The sequence below is a fragment of the Symphalangus syndactylus genome, chromosome 22, assembly GCF_028878055.3.
Source record: "Symphalangus syndactylus isolate Jambi chromosome 22, NHGRI_mSymSyn1-v2.1_pri, whole genome shotgun sequence".
Classification (NCBI taxonomy): domain Eukaryota; kingdom Metazoa; phylum Chordata; class Mammalia; order Primates; family Hylobatidae; genus Symphalangus; species Symphalangus syndactylus.
Window position 1 is genome coordinate 23,554,138 of NC_072444.2, and position 20,942 is coordinate 23,575,079.

At 51.0% G+C, this 20,942-nt stretch overlaps 1 protein-coding gene across 11 annotated transcripts in view; it reads right to left on the reverse strand.

Annotated features, from left to right (window-relative positions):
- PRDM2 (PR/SET domain 2) overlaps positions 1 to 20,942 on the reverse strand; it is a 125,855-nt gene that overhangs the window by 8,816 nt on the left and 96,097 nt on the right. The gene's annotated exons all lie outside the window — the stretch shown is intronic.

The following is a 20,942-nucleotide window of genomic DNA, read 5'->3' on the forward strand; positions in this document are numbered from 1 at the left end:
TTCTCTCCCCTCGGAGGCGATCGCAGAAACACGGGCGAGAGGAGCGTCCACTGGGCTGGTTCTGAGACACCATGATGGGCAGTGCTGTCTGGTGACCCCCAGTGGACATGCAGGTGCGCCAGAATGACTCCGATTGCATCAAAACAACGGCTTTGCCCTTCTCTGATTCCATTTCCCCATGTGCCACCCTGCTCTCCCCTTCTCTGATTCCATTTCCCCACATGCCACCCTGCTCTCCCCTTCTCTGATTCCATTTCCCCACGTGCCTCCCTGCTCTCCCCTCCTGCCAGGCCCCAACAGCCATAAGGCAGAAAGCATCTGGAGAGGTTACTGTTATCAAAGTACAAACACACCTGCACATGGGCTGGGTTCCTGGGGATGGAGGCAGGTCCCCTCCCTGCCCTTAACCCCACACTCCACATCTATCCTGTGCCAAGCACTTCCATGCTGAGTATCTCACAGGGGTGACATGGCTTCCCAAAGAGGTGAATCTAGGAATTTGGGGGGCATGGTTTTGCCCTATTTGTACAGAAAATCACCCCCCCCCCATCGCCCCCAGTAAATGGGATTTGATTTTTTCAGAAGAGCTTTTTAAAAATTTATTTAAAAGATAGATAACCCACACCATTATTCCTCTCCTTTCCTCACTCAGCTAACTTGTACTTCTCTTTCATATCCCAGCTGGGATGCTACCTCCTCCAGGAAGCTTTCCTTCTTTAACTCCTGGGTGGGGTGTTCCTCCAACAGGCCCCTTAGGTGTCCCCATCCCAGCACTTGTTACACTGAATTAAAAGCCCAGAATAAGGTGTCTGCCTTTCTCATGAGCTCTGAGATCCCAAGGTCAAGATCTTTGTCTTGTTCATTGTTGCATCCCCAGCTTGGCACAATAAAAATAAACATCCGGCCAGGTGCGGTGGCTCATGCCTGTAATGCCAGCACTTTGGGAGGCTGAGGCGGGTGGATCACCTGAGGTCAGGAGTTCAAGACCAGCCTGGCGAACATAGTGAAACCCTGCCTCTACTAAAAATACAAAAAATTATCCAGGCGTGGTGGTGGATGCCTGTAATCACAGCTACTCAGGAGGCTGAGGCAAGAGAATTGCTTGAACCCGGGAGGCAGAGGTTGCAGCGAGCCGAGATTGTTCCATTGTACTCCAGCCTGGGCGACAGAGCAAGACTCCATCTCAAATAAATAAATAAACAAACAAACAAACATCCACTGAGTAAGAGTGATACATACAGGCTCACTGCGTGTCCAGAACTGTGCTTTCCATAGACAAACAATCTAACTCTTCACAAAACCTACCCAGGTGGATACTGTTATTATCCCTAATTTACAGATAAGGAAACTGAGGCACAGAGAGCCTGTCACCTGTCTGCCTCTCCAGATGGAAGAATGGAAAGTGAGGGGGGCCTCTGGACAAGGCGGCCCAGGTCAGAGGAGGTGGGAGGCCAGGCAGGTAGGAAAGCAGGAGGGACGAACACGCCCGGAACCCCACCTGCTTCAGGTGTTTGCAGAGCCAGCTCTGACTGCGGGAACAGGAGATGGGAATGGAGTCCAGCTCAAAGTTGGCACATGGCAGAGCTCACATCAGTGGTTCTCAATCCGGGCACACACTTGGTAATGTGTGGAGACATCGTTGGCTTTCATACCTGAGGGAAGGGTGCTGCTACCAGCATCTGGAAGGTAAGGCCAGGAGTGCTGCTAAACCTCCTACAGTGCCCAGGACAGGCCTCCGCAACAAAGATTTAACAACCCCAAATGCTGATAGTGCCAATGTTGGCAAGGGAGCCCTCAATCAATATTAAAATAAGCAAATGCATCAACAGATGAGCATATGTAGAAGGTGCCAGAGAAAAGCCTTAGACAAGACTAAGAGACCTGCTAGTGAGCCTCCCCCGAGGGCCTGGCTCTCTGTCAAGGTCAGGGCTACCCCTGTTTGAATTCCTCCCCGGTGCTGTGCAGCCAAGGCCCACGGTCAGCTCAGTCTACTCGCCTGTGCAAGAGTTAAGGAGGAAACGGAGGACCCATGCTTCATACAACTGTGCTCCTGACGGGCCACCAAGGCCCATGAGGGGGCCTGAGTGAGGGGCTGTCTCTGCAGCTAGTGGCCACCACCCCCAACCCCATTCTAGCTGCCTAGTGCCCCAGGAGACCCAATCTGGGAGGAGACAGCCAGCTGGGAGGCTGCTGGAGACATGGACTCCTGTGTCCTGTTGGGCAATAAGAAACAGAGCTGGCAAAGAGCAGGTCCCCTCCCTACAATGTCCCCCTTCCTAGGCAAATGTCTACAGTGGTGTAGCAAGACCAGCAGAAGCTTTGGAGACAGACAAGCCCTGCATCATCAGTATCCAGCTTCTCCCTCTCTCTGCTACTAAATATCTAAAAGCCAGATCAATCACACAAAAATAACACCCCGACCTCCCAGGCCTCTCTAGCCAGCCAGTACGTCTCTCTTTAGCATCTGTTCCGCCTGGGCTCCTGCGGATGCAGCAACCACAGTGTCTCCACCAGGGGGCGCGCCTCCTTCCCGGCTCAGGGCGTCCATCTGGGTGGAGAGAGCAGGTCGGGGGCAAAACCCCTGAAGGCAGAGGCCCCTCTGCCACCCCTCATCCACTGCCTGGCCTAATGGAGGACCACGCCGGCCAGCATGAACATGGCCTCCATGAGTCCCAAGAACTTTCTCAGCTCTCTCTCTGAACCCTCCCAGCGGCCCAGGAGGTAGGAAGAACAAGTGCTTTTATACCCCTTTCCCGGATGAGAAAACTGAGGCCCAGACGGATATGGAGACTTTCGCAGGGGAGCAGAGCCCAGGCCTTTCAGCTCCTTAGGCTGAAAGAAACACCAGGTCACTAATTGTGTGTTTCCTGTTAGGACGGGGATAGGATGTCGTGGGGGACTGTCCTTCCTGATCAAGAAGTGCTTCACTGTCAAAGAACTCATGAGAGCACGGTGCCCCCAGCCCCAAGATGTTAAATACCGAGGACCAAGGCTCCGGAATTGGGTGCTTCTCCAGGACACAGTAGCGGTTAGTGCAGAGCCTCATGATTCTTCGTTCCCACCCACTAGCTGTGTGACCTCAGCGAGTCATGGACCTGTCTGAGTTCCAGGTTGATCTTCTGCAAAGCGGGAAGACCAATTTGGGGTTACAGTAATGATTAACTTTGGAGAAAGGTCTCCGTGCAGGGCATCCTGGCACTCCAGTAGGTATCAGCACAGTGTTGTGACTGTGGCAGTTGCGGGTGGTGGACGCATATGGAGAAGTCCTCACCCCAGGAGGATGCAGTATGGCCGCTGGAGACCTGGGGCTGGCCTCCGATCCTCATTCTCATTGACTGTATGGCTCAGGGTAAGCCACTCCCTGTCTCTCGGCCTCGGAGCCTCAGTTTCCTCCTCTCTAAAATGGAGACAGTCCCTGCCAGCCTGCCAATAGAGAGCAGGGCTGGAAGCATTTTGGTGACCAGGATTGACAGCACTTTGCTTTCTGGGAAGAATCCAGCACATGTGAGATGCTCCTAGTGGGTGTGACCCCAGGAAGCATCGGAGCAGGAGGTGAGCCAGGGTCCTGACTGGTCCTTAAAGACTGAATGTCAAGGAAGACTTCTGTGTCAACACTTCGGTCAGACTTTTGGCTCAAACTCCTGGGCAGGGCTCCAGACCCACGCATCCACTGCCTGCCGGGCCCCTTCACTTGGATGTCTAATGAGTGTCTCACTTTAACACGGCAAAGTGGGACATGCTAGGGTCCCACCTTGCTCCCGCCCCTACCAGGCTCCAGCCACACTGGACTCTTGTCACTCTTCTCAGGAAATGGCACTGCCAAACGTGTTATTGTTACAACTAAAGCCCAACAGCCCTTTTCTTCCTCTTCTATTCATTTTGCTGCTTCAGATTGGCCATAGACCTAGAAACCACACACATTTGAAGCGGGCACACCATCAGGCAGTGTGCTGTGATCATGGGGCCTGTGAGACCCCCGCTGTGCTCACCCTCAAGCTGATCCATCTCCAGGTCCCTTAATTCTGCCTCCAAGTCCACACACCTCTCTCCACTCCCACTGCCACCACCCAGCACAACCTGTGGCATCAACACGTTCCACGAGGACTGTGGCAATTGCCACTGCACTGTCCCCACTTGGACGCTGCCCCCCGCCCCCGCCAATCCATTTTCCACTAAGCAACAAGAGAGGCCTTTATAAGGACCACCGGACATGACCACGACACTGGACCACGTCACTGCCCAGTGCAAAAGTGGCCCAACCCATCCCACACAGAGTGCTGTGAGCCTGCTCGCGACACTCCCGGTCCCCTCACGCACTCTGTATTCACCCTGTGCACTTGTCTGTCAGCCAGGCCAAGCTCTTCTTACCTGGTTGCTCCCCGCCTGGCTTTCCTCTGCCCTGCCCTCCTCCACCCGCAGCTCTCTCCCTCCCACCTTTTGGGTCTCAGCTTAAGTGTCTTCTCCCGAAAGAGGCCTTCCCCGACCTCCCCACCTTAGTGGCAACCCCAGCCCTGTTCCCACAGCCTCTGGAGTTCCCTTCTATCTTCCTTCTGTCCTTCTGTGACTTTCTAGGCCTTTCACTCACAGCTTTTCCCACAGCAATCACCTTGCTTGTCGAGTTGCTTCCTCCTTCACTGCTAGAAGAGGATGTCTTTGAGGGCAGGGACTGAGTCTTGCTGACAGTGGAATCCCCTGTGTCCCCAGGCACAGGACCTGGCACAGGAAATGTTGGGTGGGTAGGTGGAGGCAGCCATGAGGGATGCCCCTGGTTTGCAGGTGGGGGAAACATGGTCTCAGGACCACACACCCTCTCCAGGCCCGGCCCCTGCCCGGGAACAGCAGAGCCCAGAGTCTCCGGCACAAGGACAGCCTGTGCGCTCCCAACACTGCCTCCAGTTACAAGGGGATGCCCTATCAGCCAGTAGGGGGCGAGCACAGTGTCACAGGATGCTTCCTGTGGGTTATGGTGATGGCATGGTCACTGTGCAAGTAAGCGTTAATGAGCCAGTGCCTCGCTTACCCAGAGGCCCCTTAACCTTCACAATCCAGAGAACAGCCTAGAACGTTGTGGAAAGTCTGAGCCATCCACAACCAGTGCCCACTGATCTGTAAACTCTTTTTTTTCTTTGGAGACGGAGTCTCACTCTGTCGCTCAGGCTGGAGTGCAGTCGCGCTTTCTTGGCTCACTGCAATCTTTGCCTCCCAGGTTCAAGTGATTCTCCGGCCTCAGCCTCCTGAGTACCTGGGACTACAGGCACCCGCCACCACGCCCAGCTAATTTTTGTATTTTTAGTAGAGACGGGCTTTCACCATGTTGGCCAGGCTGGTCTCAACTCCTGACCTCAGGTGATCCACCCACCTTGGCCTCCCAAAGTGCTGGGATTATAAGCATAAGCCACCACGCCTGGCCCTGATCTGTAAACTCTGACGGAAGCTCACTGCATGCAGGCACTAAAATTCGTGCCTGGGCCTGCAGCCTGTCCCTAAGGAGCACAAAGTCACACAGAACTCAAGCTTTCGGCTGGGCGCGGTGGCTCACGCCTGTAATCCCAGCACTTTGGGAGGCCGAGGCGGGCGGATCACGAGGTCAGGTGATCAAGACCATCCTGGCTAACATGGTGAAACCCCGTCTCTACTAAAAATACAAAAAATTAGCTGGGCGTGGTGGAGGGCGCCTGTAGTCCTAGCTACTCGGGAGGCTGAGGCAGCAGAATGGTGTGAACCCCTAGAGGCAGAGCTTTCAGTGAGCCGAGATGGCACCACTGCACTCTAGCCTGGGCAAGAGAGCGAGACTCTGTCTTGAAAAAAAAAAAAAAGAAAAGAAAAAAGAACTCAAGCTTTCACATTCAGTGCACGCTGCTCTTACTGTACACACAATTCAAATGAATACAGCTGATGGCTTACAAGTCCACAGCCAATCAGAAGCAGCAAAATGAATAGAAGAGGAAGAAAAGAGCCGTTAGATTGAAGCAAATACAGAGTCTGTAGCAGACAGCAGACACTTCCCTGGAAGCGGGAAAGGAGGGTAAGTTCAAGGGCAGGGAAATACTATGTGCCAGGCCATGTATGTGCCGTGATGTCCCAGGTTCCATGCACGCTTAATTTTGTCCTTGGGGAACCTGAGAGGTCGACAAACTTGAGAGAGGTTAACTAATGTTATAGATGGAACCTTTGTGTCCCCTGCGCCCCATTCATATGCTGAAGCCCTAACCCTCAATGTGAATGTATTTAGAGGTGGGACCTTCAGGAAGTGACTGGGTTTAATGAGGTCATGAGAACGGGACACTCATGACGCGATTAGTGCATTTGCCTTGTAAGAAGATGCGTGTGCCCAAAAAAGGTCATGTGAGGACATAGACAGAAGGTGGCAGTCTGTGAACCAGGAAGAGAGCCCCGACCAGAACCAAACCATGCTGGCACCCTAATCTTGAACTTCCAGTCTCCAGAACTGTGAAAAAATCAATTTCTGTCATTTAAGCCACCGAGTCCATAGTATTTTGTTATGGCAGCCCAAATTTTGTTAAGACAACTTGCCCAGAGTCATGCTTGGTGAGATTAGGATCTGAACACGGGGTCTGGACCACAGCCTGTCATCTCTGCACATGACTCCCTCCCTAGGCGATGCATCCATGGCTTTGGAGTCCATGGCCAGCTTCACACAGATGACTCACTGGCACCCACGCCCAGCCCACATCTGGCCTTTGAACTCCATTCACGCACTGACATGACATCTCTTGGACATCTAGAAGGCCCCTTAAGTCAGTTCCTGAATTTAAATAAGACCCCACCTCACGCCTGCCACCCCACCCTGCTCCTGTTCTTGGTGAACAGCACTGCATCTGTGCCCTGAACGCCAGAGACCTGAGAGTCAACATGGTCCCTCCGTCACCCTCTCGTGCTACACATCACCTGCCACTGACTCCATTTAGTCTGTCTGCCTTCCTCTTCTACCACCATCAGGGACCACCTCTCGCCTGGAGTCCTGCAAGGCGCCTTCCTCACTGGACTTCTCACTTCCACACTGGCTCCCTCCCATCTGTTCCACAGAAATGTGACCATCTTCCCAAAAGGCAAAATGGACCACGACACGCCCCTGCTGCAACCTATCAAAACCCCATGGCTCCCAGGACACAGTCCAAGTTCCTTGATATATCAAGTCCAGCCTGCACTGCCCTCCCAGCCCATCTCTCCCCTTCTGTTCTTGTTACTCCAGCTAATCTGGGTAGACCCCATTTCCCAGTGGCCTCTAGCCCCGGCTCCTCATTGGATTCACCCAGAGAGGCCTGGGCTGCATGCCAGGCCATGACATCAGGATCTCTGGGGCAGGATTGGGCAACGGTATTTTTAAGCTCTTCAGTGATTCCAACATGCAGCTGGGTTGAGAACCACTGCTCTGGAGATGCTTCTGTGGCCACCCTCTTGAGGCAACATGGCCCTGGTCGGATTCCCACAGCACCTGCCCCCACACGGGCAGTTTCTCGTGCATCTGTGACTGTCTGATAAATGCAGGTCTCCGCAGGGGGCCGTAAGGTCTCTGACGGCAGAGCGTGGTTGAGTTTTGTTCATCATTGTATTCTTAGTACCTAATTGTGAGTGAATAATAGACCCTCAACACGTAAGGAAGGAAGAAATGAGCGATTCAAGACTCCGTGATATTCCCACTGCACAGCTGTTCTCAGACACCAAGAAATCTGTTCAGTGCAGGGGAGGGAAAACGGACTTACTATGCTCCCAAAGATGTTCCTCCATTAAATCCCAGCAAAACGAATGAGATATGCAGTCCTAAATCCTAGACATCAAGAAAGGGTTGAACAAGTTCAGCATCAACTGTTTGGTTTTTTTTTTTTTTTTTTGAGACGGAGTCTTGCTCTGTCGCCCAGGCTGGAGTGCAGTGGCGCAATCTCCACTCACTGCAAGCTCCGCCTCCCAGGTTAACACCATTCTCCTGACTCAGCCTCCTGAGTAGCTGGGACTACAGGCGCCCGCCACCACACCCGGCTAATTTTTTGTATTTTTAGTAGAGATGGGGTTTCACCATATTAGCCAGGATGGTCTCGATCTCCTGACCTTGTGATCCACCCGCCTTGGCCTCCCAAAGTGCTGGGATAACAGGCATGAGCCATCGCGGCCGGCCCAGCATCAACTGTTTTTAGAAGGCAGGGCGGTGTAGCATTACCTTGGTAAGATTTTCATACACAGTGGTTGAACATTTTAAACATAGTAGCAGGGTTGGGAGGAACCTGCTGTGTGCCCCACACAGACTTTGCCCAGAAGTGTCTGGCCCCTGGCAAAGTGTGCTCTACTGCCTACCCTAGGAGGGAAATTTCTGGACATTTTACTTAGAACAAAAACTAACGGACTTTGAAAGCACAGGGGGATGTCATACACCATCCAATCTGTACAGATGGGGAAGGATCGGGCAGAGGGCAGATCTCAAACACCTGGTCCACTCCCAGCTCATAGGAAGGCTCAGAAATGGTGCCTCAGAGCATCATCTCCTGTGGATCCTAATTTCTTACTTGTCAGAATCCCTTGCTAGTCTGAAGACAATGCAAGGGCATTGTCTATACAATAGAACGCCTACTAGAATATGTCTAGAAATAGAACATCTGCTCTACTCCTGGCCTCAAGGACACATTCATTCTTTCATTCAGTCATTCAGATTTCTAGTGGCCCATTCTTGTATCAGGGACTCGGCACAGGCTGTTCCTGGAATGCTCTTCCTCCAGGTGGTCTTGTGGCTCACTCTCGGGCCCCCTTTCAAGTTTCTGTTCAAATGTCTCATTCCCAGTGAGCCTCGCTTAACCACTCTATTTGAAATCGCAAATCCCCCTGACACTCCCCATCTCGACTCCCTTTTACTTTCTCAGTTGTGCTTATCCCCATCAACAGACCTGCGTTTACTGGTTATTGTTTACTGTCTGTCTAGTAGGCTCCATGAGGGGGCGCACTGGAGGCTGGTTTGTCACTGAGGCACCTCCAGCACCCCGGCCGCTGGCTGGCATACAGTAGGCAGTCATCCACTATTTGTCAGGTGAACGGTGTGTCTATTCTGTGCCAGTTGCTTTGCCAATGGGAGTTTTGGTGAATAAAACAAGTCAAGTTCCCTACCTATAGCATAGTTCTACATGTCACTTAGTACAGCCCAGAGAGGAAAGACACTCATTTCAGAAGGAGTTTGATGCCCATACGAGGCCAAGACTCAGGCCTCCTGGCTCCCAAATGACCACATTCTTATTCAGCCTCCAGTGGTTTTGGATAAGGGAGAAATCCAGACACGCTGAGGTATACAAGAGAAACTGAAATTGCAGAAACAGGAGTGAAGGTCAGAGTGGAGGAGAAGACAGGGAAAGGTGACATTGGAAACGGCAGCACGTGGGCTACCACCTGGGGTGGGGGGGATCAGTCTGTCCGGATACTAGGCCTTGTGCATTCCAGGAAGTGGGGACAGGAAGTGCAAAGGCCCTGAGGTGAGACCCACCAGGAATGTCAGAGGTGATGTGGGCAGAGGGGAAGGTCTCATAGGCCTTCAGGTGAGGTGGCAGCCGCTTTGTCCTTCTGGGCAGAGGAATGTCATGACCCAAAGTGGCTGCTGTGCTGGGCACAGACCGTGGGTTGACAGGGAAGGAACTGGGGACACCAGCAAAGAGGTGGCTGCCACCATCCAGGGAGATGATGGTGACCTGGACCTCAGGGCAGCTGAGGAGGCCGAGCTGGGAGAAGCTGTGGAGTCCGGGTGCGTTTGGGGATCTGCTGATGAGCTGGATGTGGGGATGGAGGAAGAGCTTGGAGTCTAGCTGGTAGCTGGACTCCAAGCAGGACCGTTTCCATTCAGCCCACATAGGGAGCACAGCAGGGGAGGGAGGCTTCATGGAGAGACAGTTTCATTTTGGAAAGATTAAATTTGAATCTAGACACCCAAGGGAGATGTCAGGTGGGCGGCTGAATGGAGACTCTGATGAGGGTGGAAACCTGGGATTGGTCAGCATCCAGGTGGTATTTAACGCATGGGACTGGATGAGATCAGCGAGGGGGAGCGGAGACGGAACGAGGGGACAGAGCCCAGGGATGGAGGCGGGATGAGGGGCAGCAGCTGGTAATGTGCGGAGACTGGGAGAGGGCGGTGTCCAGGTGGAGAGTATTTCAAGGAAGAGAAGGATTAACAGCGTCCACCGCCGCAGACGGGCCAAGGGAGATGGGACTGGAAACCAACCACTGCATTGAGCATCCTGGGGGCTGCTGGTAACCTTGGTTTGATGGCTCCTGAAGAAGAGCCAAATCCCTGAAAGTGAGTTCAAGAGAGAAGGAGAGGAGAGACACTGGAGGCAGGAACCCAGAGGATGCTTCAAGAAGGGTGGAGGGAAAGGAGTTTGGGAGGGAAGGAGCTGCCGGCTTTCAGAGGACATGGGCTCTCCAGAGCTCCAGGGTCCCCACCTGGCCACGGTGCTCTTCCAAGCTCCCTGCCAGACCGCCATGGGCATCCTGGGTTGGGATCTCTGCCTGCCCTGGTCCCTCCTTGCACCTTTTTCTCACAGTCTTCAGGAGGGATCTCCTGGGACAGCCATGCAGAAAGCCGGTTAGGTCACATCGCTGGCCGCAGAAGTCTTACACAACTCTCTAAATTCTTAGAGTGCAATTCATTTGAAGTCAGTGTCTGATGTTCTGCACTTTTGCTGAAGGTAGGGGAGAGGCAGAGGGTGGGGAGATGGTGCAAAGGTAAGACAAGCCTGTGATGATGCTGATATTCCCTGCAGGCTGGGTGAGGGCCCACAGGTGGGAGCTGTGGGAGCCATCGGCCCTCAGCCACTTCCAGGCACAGTCAATATCCACTGCAGGACCCACCGTCCCCAAGTGGGAAGGCCCACGTGCTCCAGGAAGCCCCCGCCCATTCAAATGAAGTCCCCAGCCTGGGGGAAGGGCTGAGAAGACAGAGAAGAAAGAAGCAGGGCAGGAACCCAAAGGAGGATGGGGTAGGGATTCCAGAGCCCAGAGCTGGAATCCTAGCTCCATTAATGACTTGCTGTGTGGCCACTAGAAAATGCCTCTACCTCGCTGAGCCATAGAAGTCTTGCCTGTAAAATGAGGATGTCAGGCAAGGGGGAAAAAAAAAAACATAATCGCATCATCCACTGAGCACTTTCTATGCAGCAGGAGCTACTTTGGGTAGTTTTTGGGAGCTCCTCAAATTCCCAGCCGTCCTATAAGGCAGGGCCTGTGATGGTCCCGGTTTTACAGAGGAGGGTGCTGAAGCTCAGAGAAATAAAGAAGCTGGACAGTCAAGTTCCCTCAGCCAATTAGAGAAGCAGCCAAGATTTGAATCCAGGACCATCTGACACCAAAGCCCATACCCCACTCCCTGACACAGTCCCCATAATAGTGAGGATTGAAGAGTTCTTTCCAATATCCCAAAGCCAGGTGGGGGTGAGCCTTTGCCCATAGAGCAGCTGCATTGACCACTCAAGACTCTGGCAGCCTGTTTTGGGCTGGACCCACCTTCGCTCAGAGGGCACTGGAACAGAGAATCTCAAACTCGGGTGCTCACTGCAATCCCCTGGGGATACTAAACCAATCCTGATGCCTGCTTTCTATCCCAACAAGTTCTGATTTCGTTGGTTTCAGGTACAGCCCAGGCATTGGGAAGTTTAAAAGGTGCCTTTGCAGGCCACTGGTCTAGATTCTTGTATTCGAAGTGTGGTCCCCAGACCAGCGGCATCATTTTCCTCGCGGAGCTTGTTGGTAATGCAGATTGTCAGCTCCCACCCACTCCGAGTCAGAATTTGCAGTTTAAGAAGATCCCTGGGAGAGGCATCTGCATGCAGACGCCACAAGAGCATGGGGCTGGGGGACACCTCAAGTGTGGGCAGCATGCTAGGCTGCAGTGGGCAGCAGGGGCCCATTCCGAAGCCTGGAGAGGAGCTGCTGCTTGGTGAAGTACTGTAGACAGTCTCCAAATGAGGGGGCCGAAAGGGAGAGAATGAACGTGGGTCTTGGGGGGCGGGGGTAAAGGTTTGACGCCACCGGCCCAAGGAGTCGCTGGGGTGCCTTCAGGTGAGACAGAGCCCTCGAGTACCGCCGGTGGGGATGGTGGGGACACCACAGCTGACCATGAGGAATTAGTACACACCGGCCCATGCACTGTCTTCATGTCATCCTCCCTTTAGCCCCAGGAGATGGGCTGTTATACCCTTTTTATGGCAGAGGGGACAGAAACACAGAGAGGTTAAGTAACTCATGTACTTAAGAGGTGTGAATAGAAGGACAAAGGGAGGGAAGATTCATACCCAGATCTGATTTCAGGGCTGAAGTCGGCCTCAGCAGACACATTTTTCTTCCTTCTCATCAGCCCTGAGGGAGGCCATGGGCCCACTGCCGAGTGCCCAATGTGGCCTCCACGCTCCCAAAAGATCAATCACGCCCCTGCTTTGTGGAGCTTCTAAGCCAGGTTCTGAGGTCTTCAGAGGCCATGAATTCCCCAGACCTGTTTGAGTTGAACTCTAAATACCCAGCATGTGACAAGCTTGTAACACCTGACCCAGTTGACAGGGAGGCTGGCCCGGCTTGGCCTGCGGTGACCTCGGCCCGGGGAACCTGCCCGCGGGGAAAGTCCCCAGCTGTGGCTGCCTCTTTTGCTGCCAAGACCCGAGCAGTGCAGGGGAGGGGAGCAGCCCTTCCCTTACAGACGAGGAAACCGAGGAGAGCGAGCAAGGCACTCGCTCACAGTCACACGCCAGGTTGTTCTTGGGAGCAGTGAGGGGACAGGACTAGGCTCACTGCTTATTTGGGGATACTGATGATGGGAAGAAGGGTAGTCGAAGCCCCCGAGGACTCACTGAGGGCACTCAGATCTCTGTAACTGGCTGTACCCACCTGGCTCCCCCACTGGACTGGGAGCACCAGGAGAGCACAGTTGGAGTCTATTCACTTCTCACCCATCGAAACTGCCACGGTGCCTAGCAAAGGCTGGTGCTCAGAGAACGTTTCCTGAACAAATGGATGGCAATGCCAGGCTCCTGGTGCGGTTCACACCTGAAATGTGCCTGTCCATGCTGCTCAAGAACCAAATCCTCCCAGCATGGCTTCCCATAAGCTTTCTCTCATTGCCAAGGTCCCACCCAAACCAGGGGACAAGGTCCCCATTTTTATGACAGTTCTGTGAACCTAACCCTACAGCCCTCAGGCCTCTCCAGCCCACCTTCCCCACTCCATTCAGCACAGGGGTTCGAGTCCGGAGAATGTCACCTCGGGTGGAAACACTGTCACTGCCCGTGACACGACCAGCCCGGGTGAGAGAAGCCCAGCAGGGTGGAGAAGCGGCTCCTCCAGCTTCACAGCTTCCTCCCTCCTCTGCCTTCACACCTCCCATCACATGCTCCCCTGCAGCCACCTGGTTCTAGGCTGCCCCAAATCCTGTCCCTTCTTTCCTCTCCTGTGGAGCTGAAACAGATTGCTTTCTTCAAAAGGCAACTTCTAAGAGTAGGAGGGAAGCCAAAAAGAAAACACGAACACAAAGCGTGTGAAGACCGATGAACATATAAAAAGCAGATTCCCAACTTGGGAAGCAAGAGATGATGGTCCCTTATGAGATCCAGCAGAAGAGCCCTTTTTAGATGGTAAGATTCTGTAAGGACACTAAAACTTCATTACTGCCACCGTTCCATCTTTTAAAGATGATCTAGGTCAAAGAAGTCAAAGAGATTACGTAAACCCCAAGGACCAAGAAAAGAAGAGCTCACCCGCGTGTGGTTTGGAGTAGCTGGGACTGAGAGTCTCAGAGGCCTCATGTGGCATCTGCCCTGGACCCAGAATTTCCAGAACATGATGCCTGATGCCCACACTGGACGACCTGGAGCCGGTCCAGGGATGCTAACAATGAGAGGCAGCTGCTCCCTGTGGCGCTCTCTGCTCCTGCCTTGATGCTCAAGAAGCCTGTGGGAGCTTGGGGTTGTTTGCTACCCAAGAGGTCAAAACCAGCTTGTCTCGGGAGGCCTGGGTGTGCCTGGCTGACAGGGCGTCCCAGACGCAGGGCTGGCACTGTCATGGGAAAGGCACGCTCACTTGGTGCCTGAACGGGTGTTGGTCAACACGGGGATGACGCTGCCCAAAGGCCAAGGGCACCATGGGCTGTGGGGCTGGAGGTCTCATCCTCAGAATGTGCCCAGGGTCCAGGGTTGAATAGTCAAGTCTGCTCTCGTGCCTTCTCTCTTTCTGCTTGTGATCCCCAAAGTCCTCCAACAGGCTGTAAGGTGGCCAGGACGGGACAGCTCAATCTACCTTACACCCGAGGAGCCTACGGAGGCCTGCAGGTGTCAGATGACTCTGATTCCAGCCTTCTGGCCCCACCCTGGGCTGCTCAGACCTTCCCAGGATCCTGCACTCCGTTTAGTTTGAGAACTGCTCAAACAGACACCCAGCCCAGCCAGGCACTATTTGGGGGAGACCACAGAATGACGGCCAGGTGGTACATGTGGAACGAAAAGTCTCCCAGTGTTTCTTCCATGTTACCAGCATTTCCCAAAACCAGGTTCAGTGGAACTGGTTCCTGCAGACGCTGTATTTGTCCTCATAATCATTTGCATAATTGCAGCTAACATTTCCTGCTTACTGTGTTCCAAGCACTGTGCCAAGTGTTTGTTACGGAATAATGAATTTAATCTTCCCAAGAACTTTAGGAGACGGGCACTACTGCATTTTACAGATGAGGAACTAAGGCACAGAGAAGTTAGGCAACTTGCCCAAGAACACACAGCTGGCAGGCGGCAGAACTGGGATGGAAGCCCGAGCCATTTACCTCCAGTGCACAGGCTTGTGAAACCAAACGGGCGTGTCTCTGCAGAATTTCTGGGCCTTTCATGTGCTGACAGGCAGTGTAAATTCCTAAGAAGAGGAGACAGGTTGTCATCTACCCCAAACATATTTCCCTTAGTTATCTGATAGCCACTGACCGGTCACTCTGCCAGTTACTGTGGGTTACAGTGCTGAGCCAAGCAAACATAAGCTGTGAACGCACAAGGGGAATTCTGCAAGGGATGGCTTTGTCAAAGCCTATCCCTACTTAGTTCCAGGAGAGTGGCCTCCCGCACACAAGGGCCCTGGCCCGAACCCTCCCCTTGCCCCTCCATAGGATGTCACTTCAGTCCTCGCTCACGCCGATGTCCCTGCCTGCAGTGCCCTCCCCACCATGGCCTCCTCTCCAGCCCCAGGGGGCACTACTGGAACACTAGGTACGTGGAGGCTTTTGACACATGTGGTTTGACCTGGTGCTCCTGGAGAGGCAGAGAGCATGAGGTTTAGAGTCTGACAGTCCTAACTCCACCACCAGCAGCCTGAGCAGGTACTGCCCCCTCAGCACAGTTTCCTTTATGAAACGGGCCTAATGCCAACTTTGTACAGCTGGGGAAGCATTCCCAACTCTGCCTGCATGGTGCCTGGAAGTACAATGGAGCTCAATCCAGAGAGGCTCTTATGAGAGGAGAACCCCCCAACCCTCCTTCAGTGAGAGCCGGCCCAGCAGCTGGTCACTCAAAGCAGGGAGTCAGTATGGGTACATTTAAGCATTTCTTAATTAGAAAGAGAGGGATGTGTGTGTGTTCACCAACCTTTTTGATAGAGAAACACACACAAACATGCTGCCTGACCACATTTTAAATTCATGACCCCAAAACTCCGGTGGGCTCCCAACGCATATGCCTCCTGGCAGCCCTTCTCTGTTCCCTGGTGCCGTTCCCTTGATTACCCACATGGCTCCTGTTCACTGTCTCCCCTCTTCCTCCACATCTCCCCATCCTCACTCACCTCCAGCGATTTCGCTCCCTATGGCACACACTGATGGTGGAACAAGATTTCCACAGTTTGCGCCCTGCCTCCCTTCCCAGCTGCCTTCTTCCTTGTAAGGCAGGATGCCCCCTCCTGAGCCACACTCCTCCCATGGGTGCCAGGCCCCATCCTCTTTCATGCAATCAAGGCACTCCCCATTTCCACTCCAGAAGTCTCTATTCCCGCATCTGTGTTTTATTTCTCTCCCTAGCATTTATCATCTGACATGCTATCTATTTACTTGCTTTCCTGTCTCCACCAACTAGAACATAAATTCCATGGAGTAGGACATTGTGACAGTTTTGTTCACTGCTGTATCCCCTGGCACCTAGAACACTGCCAGGCATTTAACAGCAGGCGTAGGCCCCGCATTTACGAATGAATGAATGAATGGCCAAGATCTGCACTGCCTTTCTGGACTAAGTCACACCCACATGACATCATCTGTAACTTCCAGTTATTGTTAAAAGTGCAGAGAGAACCTAAGACACTTATAAAGGGAATCGGAGTACAAAATCCTCCTATGCCTTTACGATCTCTGCCCCGGTCCCTGCAAATTTGTAATTTTCTCACCCACACCTTGTTGGACTGCAATTTTTAAGCAAATTACTATGTGCCTTTCTAAGTATTCAACTTGTTTTTCATAAATAGCTCTATGCTATTCATCGGCTTGTATAATATTTAATTAGATTGTGCAAGTGTGATAATAAATACAAGTGGCATAAACAGGTTTGGGAACAAATGCAACTGACCTTTGGCATGCATTTAACTTGACTGCTGGGAATGGAAGCACACGGAATCTCGCCATGAGCAGCGGTCAGGATTTCCAGAGGCAATGAAGAGCATGCATTAATACGGTAGGTTGCTCAAACTAAAGTCAGTTGGGTTTCAACTGTATGTTTTATCCACAGTTGGCGTTCCAACAAAAGTTCAGAAGGATTTCTGGTCCTATTCCACTTTCCAAGGCCCTGCGCTTTGCAAAATGTTCTCACATTTTTTTTTTTTTTTTTTTTTTTGAGATGGAGTTTCACTCTTGTTGCCCAGGCTGGAGTGCAATGGCGCGATCTCAGCTCACTGCAACCTCCGCCTCCCAGGTTCAAGCGATTCTCCTGTCTCAGTCTCCTGAGTAGCTGGGATTACAGACGCCTGCCACTACGCCCAGCTAATTTTTGGTATTTTTAGTAGAGACAGAGTTTCACCATGTTGGCCAGGCTAGTTTCGAACTCCTGACCTCAGGTGATCCACCTGCCTTGGCCTCCCAAAGTGCTAGGATTACAGGCGTGAGCCACCGCGCCAGGCCTCACAATTCCTAATTCTCTGTTCTTCCTTAGGCAATGGTGAACATGCTGGACTTAGTGACTAAGTTAAGTGGCGGAGACCTCTGTGTTTGCCTGGAGTGCTTGTATTTGTTACCCTTTGATCCAGCTGACTAAGTCACACGTTACCCAGCAGCTCTGACTCATGAGGGTGAAGGAGAAATCTCCAAGGCAAGCGATACCGTGTTGCAGATCCGGTTTTTGGAACAGCTTTGTTAACACAGCCCATTCAAATGCACATGGCACCATGAAACCCATCGGTGTTTAAACCCTAAGAAGATGATTCATTATTTTGAGCAAAAGTCAGAAAATGTGCAAGGAAAGTCATCCATTGCTATGTATTTTGGGAGGCTTTACTAGGGAAGGATCCCCCCATTCCCACCCCTTAGGAGATGTCAAGTGTCAGGAGGTGGAATTTAAGCTTGGTACTACAGAAAGGGTGACCCTATTTTCAGGTCCAAAAATAGAGAAAAAAGAATCTAGAAATCTGAAGGAATAGTTGAATAGTTCTACCCCCATGATGTTCAGTTATAGTCAAAGACAGCCTGTAAGGACTCAAATCTTTGGTGTGTGTACCAGTGTAGACTGGGAGGGGAGACTATAATTCCACCAGTACCTTTGAATTAATAAACTGTGCTGTAGTGGGTTTCTAGCACAGTTTTATACTGGTCTCTATGGGTTACTGATTGGCTTTCATTATGCATTCTTAACCTTAAGAACTATGCCCAGAGGCAGTAACACTAATTTTAATTAGCTATCACCAGCCTTTTCTTTCGGCTTAATTTTAATGGATCGTTTACCTATGATCGGACATTCTCTGTTCAATCACCAGCAGTTAATTGCCCCAACATTCACATTTCAAACCAAGAGGTCATGAGTTACGGTCACATACGTAGGTCACTGAGGCGGAGTGGTAGCTTTGGCTCTATTATTCTTGAGGATTTCTTTTTCTTTTTCTTCCACAAATACTGAGTTCCTACCACATGCTCAGGCCTACGGCGGGTGCAGGTGAACACACACGTGCAGGGCACTGTGTTGGCGAACCCCCAATTCCCTCTTACCTATGACACTCAGAAATGTCCCCAGCTCCTGAGCTGTCCCTGACTCATCTATCACCGGGTTGTTATAAGAATTAAGGAAAAACATAATTGAAAGTGTTCTGAGAGTTGAAATGTTGCTGTAAGTATATCAAAGAGATGGTAAACAAGGAAAAGAATTTAAAATCAAAATCAGAAGAAATTAAGTGACGAGATGAGTGATACCATGTCATTTAAAAAAAAAAAATAACTTTAAAAGCCCTCTGAAGTCTGGGTAAGACTCATTTGACAAGCTGATAAAAATGAAGATTTCAAAGTCCCACCCCAGAGATTATGGTTTAGTAGGTCTGAAACTTTTAATCACCCAGGTGATTTTTTAATGTAGGTGGTCCACTGAGCAAACATCCTGGGGAGATGATCCAAACTAGGGCCCCATCACACACCCAGGAACACGGACAGGAAGTGGCACTTAAAGCTGTAATTAACAATGCAAACCAAACCACAAAATGCTCTTACCTCGCCATGTGCCGCACACAACTTGGAACAACACTTTAATAAAACACCTGCTGTTAGCTGGCACTCACGAGCTGTGTCTGTAATTTTTAAAAATACTTTCAAAGGATATAAACCTATCATTAATTACAATGTTGAAATAATCTGGCACGGCACATATTTCAACTACAATATCTGACACCAGTTCGTTGAGGCCTATCAAATGGTTGGCTCCTACGTGAAGGTAAAGGTAACACAGATTTGTTTTCACTAAACTCACTCGTAAAATTAAATCACAGGAGCCTAACATAAGAATGAAGACAGTAAGAGTATAAAACTCACACCTGTAAACATAAACATTGGCTATTAAAGAAATTCCAGAACAATTCCAGAGTAACATCCTGAATCCATAAGAGAAATCCATTTCATGGGCAGGTTCATCAATCTCTGCTAAAGGTAGTGAACTATAGGGACTTCCATGGGTTTGTAAGAACCAGCTCTCTAAAACTATCAAGATTAAACCACTTGGCACCAAATAGATTATTTATTCTAAACATAAATTAAAGGACATAGGATGGTAAAGAGAAGGAAACTCTTGTTTCAGAACTAAGGAACTTCACCTGGCAACAAATATTTGCTGAGAAAGGAATTGATTGCACTTTTACCCAAACTTTTGTTTCATTCTCTCCACAAATCATTTCTTTAACTCATGTGTTTTGGGAGCTTAAAAGAAAAAAAGCAGTCCATTATATGTGTGTTATACTTAATACTCTCCTATCTAGGTCACTTGTCCCAGCAACATCAATTACCAGCACAGAACCAAGAGCCAAAGTCTATTGTGTTTTGGTTTTTGGCTTTCTTGGAGACAGGGTCTCACTCTGCTGCCCAGGCAGGAACACAGTGGTGCAATCATAGCTCACTGCGGCCTTGGCTTCCTGGGCTTAAACAATCCTCCCACCTCAGCCTCCTGAGTAGCTGGGACTACAGGTGCATGCCACTGTACCTGGCTTTTTTATTTTTTGTAGAGATGGGGTCTCACTATGTTGCCCAGGCTGGTCTTGAACTCCTGAGTTCAAATGATCCCCCCTGCCTAAGCCTCACAAAGTGCTGGGACTACAGGTGTGAGCCACCGCATCTGGTCAAGACCTATTGTTAATGAGTGAGCAAACCATGTCCACAAATCCATGTTCTGGAATTAATGCACTTTGCTTACAAGGGAGGTCCTTGGGAGATCTCTCAGGGCTAACCATCTCTTTGTTTACATATGATGTTAACAGGACCACAATCTAGCTTCCCAGCCCACAATTAACAGAAGCATATCTGAAGGATGCCAGGAAATACAGACAATATCCATGAGTGGCAGATGGAAAAGGAGATCTTGAGGAGTACGTTCTTCTCAAAAGTCACATCTCAAGCTTCTGGATCCTCTAGTGTGGGGTCAGGATCTCCTATATGCCAGAATCATCTTTTCTACAACAAAGTATTAATTGCTGGTTACCTTGAACCCTCAAAGAAGGGTGAAATTGAGTCCAGTGTCGTTTTAAAAAGCAGAAAAGTAGCAGACACAATGAGATCACAGGCAGCAAATACCTGGCACTACTCCAGAACCACTCGCCTTCCTGCATACAAGGCAGACATGGGTCACTTAGCCAGCCCTCTTTCCCTGAGTGTGAACCCAGCTTCAGAATCCAGTTCCATGCAGCACCCTGGGCAACTGCTCCCCCTACACAAATGGAAACCTGCTTGTCAACCCTGGCTTGGAAAGACTTCTGTGAATACAGAAGGGGGAGAAGTTGACCCTAGAGAGTAGGCTCATCCATCCTCTGGGCTGTTCAGTATCTAGATCTGCTCCTTCGCTAACAAAGCTGGAGGATGAGGCTCCATCCCTGGTAAAAACGAGGCCTGGCCGAAACCTCAGACATGCTGGTTTCCCAAGAACATACAAAATGGGTTCATCCCGGGAAGAACTAAGACATCCATTCACCCGCAACACACTTTTCTGCTCCTTCAAATCTGCTGGTGCTTCTTGTACAGCAGACAAGTTGCTTACAAGTCACATTCTTTGCTGCTTAAACGCGATGCCACTAGAAGAAGGCACAGGGGCATGACCAGGGGCTCCCTTCTACCTCCTTACTCCTAGATCCACAGACGAGACGTAGAACAAACTCGTGATTAAGAGACGAGCCAGACTGCCTGGACTTGACTCCTGGCTTCACCTCCTACCATCTATGACTTTAGGCAAATTGCTTGACTTCCCTGTGCCTCAGTTTCCCCATTTGTAAAA